This window comes from Plectropomus leopardus, chromosome 24, assembly GCF_008729295.1.
Source record: "Plectropomus leopardus isolate mb chromosome 24, YSFRI_Pleo_2.0, whole genome shotgun sequence".
NCBI classification, from domain to species: domain Eukaryota; kingdom Metazoa; phylum Chordata; class Actinopteri; order Perciformes; family Serranidae; genus Plectropomus; species Plectropomus leopardus.
This window is the reverse complement of record NC_056486.1, coordinates 12,470,622-12,478,965: the sequence shown is the minus strand read 5'-3', so window position 1 is coordinate 12,478,965 and position 8,344 is coordinate 12,470,622. Positions and strand designations below refer to the sequence as shown.

Genomic DNA, 8,344 nt, shown 5'->3' with positions numbered 1-8,344 from the left:
CTGCTGATGGTTGCACGCATAGTCTTTCATAAAAAAATAAATAAAGCATTTTTAAAAAGATGAAGCGTTAATTAAATGTGAAATAACCTGCCTATAAACTAACAGCGAATCCCTGGTCGTCCTTATTGAAATCAATTATTATCACGCTATGCAGTGCGCTTATTAAATCTCTGCTCTATAGGCAGAGCTGAACACAAACGCAGCAGCACTTGAAATAATTAAAAAGCCTGAAACGCGGAGGCCGTGAACTCCTCCGCTGCAGACCTCTGCAGGCTTGTTAGCTCTTAATTAAATAATCCGATCCGTGATCAGTTGTATATAAGCGACGGAACAAACGGAAACCATATAAATCACGTCAGAGCGCGAGGCTGGTTTGGAGCGCAGGGGCGCGTGTTAAAGAGGTTGCCCCGGGATGTGCGTGCGACACGTGCGTCTTAAATCGTTCCCTTTTTTCATCAAATTAACAATAACGTTAAGGTGAGATCGCTCCTCGAGCGTATTCGTATATGTTAGGAAAAATCACATTATACTATAATGGCAAATAATTCGGCAGTGATCCAAAATGATGTAAAAATAAATCTTGACCTTACAGGCCGTTTAAAAAAAAGTTTATGCTTCATTTGATAAAAAAAAAAGACTTGTTAGGAGCATATTTTTGCAACAGTGGGATGGGCTGGGACTTCATATTTGCATAAAAATTGCAGGATTGCACACATGGTGTGAATTATATATTGGTTACAATTAGTGTAAACAGAGCTGAAGTGGATTATGTAAGTGAAAACGAGGGCAAATGAAAAATACACCCCTGGTAGATACAAGAAAGGCAGAAAGGGAGGGAAAAAACTAAGAATGTGAAAAAATAATAAAATAAAAATAAAATAAATTATAAAATAAACCTAATTACACATTTTGATTGTTGTTGTTACTAGAATGTACAAGTTGTTTATCATATTTTACTTAAAAACGAATTATTCATTTTTTTCTATTCTTATTTACATGACTCTGCCACTTATAAAACAATATCTCATTAACCACATTGCTGGAGATCCCAAGGAATAAAAGGGATGTTTTTTTCACAACAGTAAAATTAAAATTAGGCCCCCTAAGTGAGTTTTTGTATCTGTTCTCCTCCAGCATCCTTAAATAAAATAAAAAGAAATAAAATAAAATAATATAGAATAAAGCTTGAAATAATCAATAACAGTTACACAGTACAGCTTTCACATCATCAGACAGAGACCCTTCACTTTGTCTGCTCTCGCTGACCTTGGAGCACACACACACACACACACACACACTCCTAAACACACACACACACACACTCCCAAACACACATGCCGTGTCACAGAGTTCACCGCCAGGCTCTATCAAACCTGAACCTGAGGTCACGTCAGGCCAAACAGGCCACATGTATCCCATGTTTCTCCCTAACGCAGAAAGACCCAGAAGCCCACTGACAGCTTCCTCCTTCAGTAAACGTATTCATTTCATTTAAGAGTCTGTGAGAGTGAAAGTTTACCAGAGATGTTCAAACTTGTAAACGCCCTGAATAGATTAATAGGTGAAATGTTATCCATTATGTAGAAACAAGCAGGCTCTGGATATAGTGAAACATGAACCCTGTGTGTGTATGTGTGTGTGTGTGTGTGTGTGTGTGTGTGTGTGTGTGTGTGTGTGCCCTATATTTAAGCATTTCTGTCTCTGTAAGTATTTCTGTCTCTGCCCCATTCCCTCTCTCAAATATCAAAATAATAATAATCAGATTATTCATATAACCATATAGTTAGAAATAATTAAAAAGCATGTTATTAATTACAGGCTGCTCCATTAAATCATTAAATCTGCTGCGTGAACTGTATGTTTTGGGCATTCTGGGAGGTTTAGTTGTGTGGTCGAAGTGACAACATAGGCCTAATAATAGGCTAATAGGCCTAATAATAGGCTAATATACCTAATAATGTAAAAAAAAAAAAATACAACTCATCTTTAAAATTTTTCTCTGTATACATTTCAATTGGGGGATTTTACTGCAGAATTTGACAAGTTGATCTTGTTGAGAGTAATCTTAAATTGCTTGATATAGGAAAGTAAATGCAACTATTGATTGTAATTTATGTTTTTGTAATATGTGATTGTTACGTTTACTTAAAATTCAGCTGTGTTTACGTGTTTTTTTAAGTTGTTGCAACTTAAAAATGTAACCTTGTTCTTTCTAAGTGTCAACAACTTCAGTAAACCAAGTTTGTCTGACTTAACTTGATCGTTACAAAGAGGATTTTACCAGTGATGAATTTATGAGAACTGCGAGTTCTGTTTTCTTAACATGTTTAAGAAAAAACAAATATGATTGACGAATTTGCACCAGCAGAATATAGATATATAGCACAGTAAACTTGGTTTACGGAAGTTGCTAAAACTTGATTTAAAAGATTGATTTAAACTTGTCATTGGTAAGTTGCAACAACTTCACATAATTAAGTAAATAGAACTAATCCTTTACAGTTAGATATAAAGTAAACATGAAATAAGACTTATATTATATTTACTTACATTTTTCAATTCAACCGGTTGCCTATTTAAGTAAAGTAAACTCCTCAGATTTTAAAATATAGGAAAATATGGAAAAAAAAGTATCATAGAAATCAGTTTGAATTTTATATTGAATTTTAACTTTTTTAAATCACCAAAAACAACGCTTTTTTTCTTCTCGGTGTAATCGAATGAATGAAAGAAAAAATTGTAGTCCATAAATCTCTACCGTTCTCTTTCTTTATTTCAGACTACATGTGAACATATTAAAATCTTTGGCTTGTTCTGAGTCTGCGGACTGATGTGTGGAAGGAAAATGTGTTTGGGGACAAGAGGAGGGGGGCCACAAAAACCTAAAGAGCCAATTAGACATCCTAAAAAAAAAAAAAAAAAAAAAAAAAAAAAAAAACAATGACAGAAAAGATCCGGATGAGAGGTGAAATTAAATATACTGTATACAACATGATAACTGTTTGGCTATATAAACTTTAATAACGATCGTTCATTTATATAATTATGTCCATATACTGTTAAACAGAAATCTGTGTTTTTTTTTAAATAGCGTCTCCCACACTTTCCAGTCCTTTTTTTTTTTTTATTATTTCCAAAAGCCAAAAAGAGAGTCAGGCCCTCTGCAGGGAAATGTCCGGGCCACTTCTTGTCCTATTCACTGTCCTCCTTGTCCTCCTGCACCGTGGTAGTCGAGTGTGGTTGTACAGTCCTTGAGCCATGAGCTGCAGGGCCAGGCCGTTCTTGTACCCGGTGGCCTTTTTAATCTTGGCCCTCTTATTCTGGAACCAGATTTTTAATTTGGGACTCGTTCAGGTTGAGTTCCTGGGCCAGGGACTGTCTCCGCTGCTCCGTTATGTACCGGTTGGCCTGGAACTCGGTTTTCAGTCTCTGCAGCTGCTCGGCCGTGAACGCTGTCCTGGGCCGCTTGTCCTCCTTGGTGCTGCTCTTCTTCTTTTTCAGTTTCCGTGTCCTTGGGCCTGGTGTGGAAACAACAATGGGAATAAAATATTTATTCTACTGCCGGGACCGCGAGAATAATGTTACACACGAGGGCGCACGTATCGACTAGGCGTCTGTCTGATGAGTGATGATCGCGCTGTTATCTGCTCAATATGATCAAATGTAGGTCACCAAAGTGTCCTGATAATGGATGATTTGCTCCGTGCGTAAATCTCTCGTGCCCTGAATGCTCTCCACTCTCTCCTCGCGATTTTTTCATTATTTCATTTTCACTATAATATGTGCATTCAATTGGGTTTACATCACACATGGCGCATCGCCCCGGAACCAGGATTCAGCATTAAAAACACAAAACTACTCAAAAACACGACTAAATATCCTAAACACACTCCTGTCTGCAGGTTAGTGGATTGGTAGTGTGTAAATAGCAACAATAGATCAATAGAAACAGAAATGCACACACTTTAGTCATTATTTTTCATCTTTAATACTAAAACATATTATAATAGCTTATATTACCTTTTTCTTCCGCCACAGAGTTAGCCCAACAATGTTTACGGTTGCATTGAAGTTGCAAAGCCAAAAAAATAAACGCCTGCTTATTAACTAGACACCAGTGTCCCACTACATTATTGCACAGGAGATATTCATATTAGCTCAGCAACTTAAAAATGACAAGTTTAATTCAATCAATCTTCTTAGTTTCAGCAAATTCAGTAAACAGAGTTTACTGTGCTTTATATATATTTATATATATATATATATATATATATATATATATATATATATATAAATTCTGCTGGTAGCAAAAAAAGTCAATCATATTTGTATTTTATTAAACGTGTTAACAAAACAGAACTTGCAGATCTCTGAATTTCATCACTGGCAAAATCCTCTTTGTGATGATCAAGTTAAGTGAAAATAACTTGGTTTACTGAAGGTTCTAACACCGAAAGAACAAGGTAATTTCACTTTTCATTTTTAAGTTGCAACAGCTTCATAAAACTAAGTTAATACAACACAATTTTAAATTAACGTAACAATGAGGTATTAAGTAAACATAAACATTGATAGTTATGTTTAATAACATTTTTCAAGGCTGTTGGTTTCTTCGATTATTTTAATTAAGATCAACTTGTCAGATTTTACAGTGCATCCATAAGGCTGTATAATTAATAAAAGTTTGCTGTGTGGGGAGATGTTGGAGAAAATTGCTGAACAATTCTGAGACGCATAAAAGACAAGCTGGTCTGATGGTTGGAATAAATAGGCTATGTTTGGAGGTTTTGGTGTGTGAAAGTGGTACATCAGATCCAGTCAGGCCTTTGTGTAAAGTCTAATTCAGGCCCGTGACATCTGACTGGCCCCCTCGCCAAAACAAGCAGCAACCCGCTGCCACGGTTCAAATGCAATATTTTGACAAGAGTCCCGCCGCAGACATCACAGGTCCGCATCATCGCCGTTTTCACTACTAAACACTCATATTCCATCTCCACCCAGGAACATTACTTCATCATAAGCATGCAACGTGAGCTCGTGGCTGCAGCGCTGTGCTGACATTGTGACAAATCAGGCCGAAATGCATGCATGGAATAAAGCAAAAAAATGTGACGTGAGCACAGCTTAACGCGGGATTTGCATGAGAGCTCGCGCTGTCATAACATGTATGGATGATAGTGATTTTAAGACGCTGCAGTTATGCATGCCATGACTGGAATACAACAATAATAATAGCTAATAACCGCCAAACACTTAAAAATAGAGTAATATAACCCCTAATATATTCAACGATAACGCGTACAGGCCCAGAAAAGCCAAACAATATAATCAAGTAAAAAAGTAACGGGAGGCCCTTTGACCTTCATCGCTGGTCACTTTAACACTATCATGACCGTGAAAAGTGCAACCACATTAAAAGCATCATGGCCAGGAAGGATGTCTCAAACTGCTGGAGAATGATTTACACAACAACAACAAAAATATCAAAACACAATGCATCTGTTATCCCTCATAACTCATTTAAAACAGCGAGGTTAGTAAATATTATGCAAAAAGGAAAAGCCTCGAATTCAGAGATAATTTTCTATTTTTAAACACTTGAATTAGCTGTAGATTAGAGGTTGGTGCATCATTTTGAGCCTTCCAGACACTGATTGCCTTCTCTGTACCAGAATCAACTAAAAAAGGCTACATGATAGGAAGTAACTGATATTTTGTTATATAGCCATATGCACAATTGTTTTGATTGAATTATATCAAATTATTATTATATCACTGGACCATCCCTTTTATTTAATAGCTTAATATCAACACCAGTCCTAAAAAAACACCCTGCATTTGAAAATTAAATCTCGTCTAAGATAATTTATTCGGGTAAAATGGGGGGTAGAATATTCTGATATTATAATCAATAGTTTGGTGAAAGTGAAGATCTGTTATTTTAAAAGCCATATCTACATAATACTCGTGTAATCGAATTAAAGTTTAATATTTCGTCTGTTAGACTGATATTTTTTATTGGCATACTGCTAAACTAAAATATGACACATAGAATGTAATGCAAACAAACAAACCGAGCAGGATATAATCCGTAATTATCACTTTTTAACAGGCTGTATTTTTGTGAACATGCTGACAAGGAAAGAAAGATCAAAGAGGAAGTATAATTGTTCTCACACAACGAAAACAAACTAATTTGCACAAGATATGGAGGCCTATTATTACATTTATTTGGGGGGAAAACCTTTAAGCATAATGTAATGAATTACACATTGAACTGTATTGAAAATTATGCCGTTTTTTTAAAAGATGACTTTGTGCAGGATAATAATGAATGCACTGTAACAAATGTGAGATATTACATCCCATTATGCGTTTTTATGTTTTCATCTGCGTGTGCGTGATGATGAGCTACAAAATGTGAATAATAATAAATAAATAAACCCTAAGCTATTTTGTTCAGTGACCTTATACCTCATTCGTACAACAGGTATGTTCATATCCATAATGATTTTTATTTGACAGTTAACTTAAATATTCCCAAAATATGTTAAGAAAAATGAAAAACGCGCCCTGTTTTTTTTTTTTTTTTTTACAAATATCAGGAGGCCTAAAACGTAAAGCTAAACGTCTCCACAAAAAAAAAGTTTAATTTCGTCATTTTCAGTGCTCCTGCAGCGTTATATCTTGACCTGCACAGAGATGCGAGTTATAGCCTAAAATATTCCCAAAATATTTTAGAGAGAGAAAAATGTCCTAAAATGCCCTAACATAGCTATTTAGTAAAACCAAATGTTTACTAAAAGGTCGATTTTGATATTTTTCGTGCTCGTTTAGCGTTGCATTGTTGACTGGCCTACACAAACATGACAGCCTGAAAAATATTTTATAGAAAAAAAGAAAAACATGCCCTCTGTTGTTACACATAGGAGTGATTAGTCAAGCTAAACGTCTTTAAAAATGTCTATTTTGTCATTTTCTGTGGCATTTACTCGTATTTCTTTTTTTGGCACTTGTGTGTGAGGAAAAAAGAGGGAATTAATTGATTATGTAGTTATGCTTTCTTTGTACACCGGGTATTTTCTTATTCATAATCGTTTTTATTCGGTATAAATTATGCTAAATAGCCTATTTCAACATGGCTTTTATTAAAGAAAAGAAACCCTCGGTTTTGATTGGCTGTGTTACAGCCACACTATTGCAAAATAATAATATTGATATGCAAACTTCAAGTTGTTTCTCATAAGAATGACTTTAAGTTTTGGAGTTTAGTATTTTGGAAAAAGACGCAGAAGACAGCCCAGCATTCAAACACCCCAGGCGGTATCATTTTGGGGACTACTAGCGCCTTACCAGATGAGGGCCGGTCCGAGTACCGCGTACAGTAAACCCAAGCGGGCCACAACATCGGCTGGCTCTCCTTCGTTAACGGCGGAGATCCTCCATTGCCGCCGCTCATAACCATAATAGCCGAGGGGCTGTCTGCGTATCTGCCGGTCCCGTTGCTCGCCGCCTCGCCCTGTTTCGACGAGTTCTGCTTGGAAGACGGCGATGAGGACGTGGACGACGACGAGGCGGAGGAGGGCGACGAGGAGGTGCTGTCGCTGCTGCAGTTGGAGTCCAGGCAGAGGCTGCCGGTGTGCGGCGGCAGCGGCGGCCTCGCTCCCAGCGGGTTCACGTTCTCTCTGCCCGGCGTCCGGTCGCGGTAGCTCGGCTCCTTCCTGCAGCCGAAGTCCGGCCGCAGGATGTTGTCTATGAAAAAGTTGGTGGTTCTGTGGGCCTGCTGGGCCGCCTGGTGGGGTAAAATCATGGGAGGGGATGGCAGGTTCGGCGACAGGGACATGCTCTCCTCCTCGGTGGAGTCCCGGCTGCCGTTGGGCTCCTTCTGCTCTTCCATAGCTGGTGAGAATTTCGGCCTCTCCACGCCACTTGTTGCTCGCGCTCCCGCCCCCCTTCTGTATCCAATTTACACGGACAGCATGTAAAAACAAACCTCTGCGCGAGAATAAAAACACCTGTGTTAATTTTTAATATCACCTACAGCGGACTCATCTCCTAAAAGCCCTCACATAGCGGACAGCTCCACGTTATAACCAGTGTCCCTGCCTCGCTCCGGTGCTGCATAATATCTGTGTCCTCCTAAACTCTCCTAAAACCGTTATCTCCCCGCGAGTGTTTTTTTCTCTGTCTTACACCCAGCCGGAAGCACGTGTGCGCGTACACACGTGCAGCGGACCAATCAGATGCGGAGATGTTCGCTGTCACAATTGACGACGTCCAATTAGGGCTCGGGAGGCGCTGCGAACGAGCGCGCGCACACACACAGCCCGCGCGTAGTTCGATC

The 8,344-nt window shown here is 38.3% G+C and overlaps 1 pseudogene; it reads right to left on the bottom strand.

Moving 5' to 3' along the window:
- Positions 1 to 3,192: 3,192 nt before the first annotated feature.
- Positions 3,193 to 8,134, bottom strand: LOC121963017 (annotated as a pseudogene).
- Between the last annotated feature and the right edge of the window lie 210 nt (positions 8,135 to 8,344).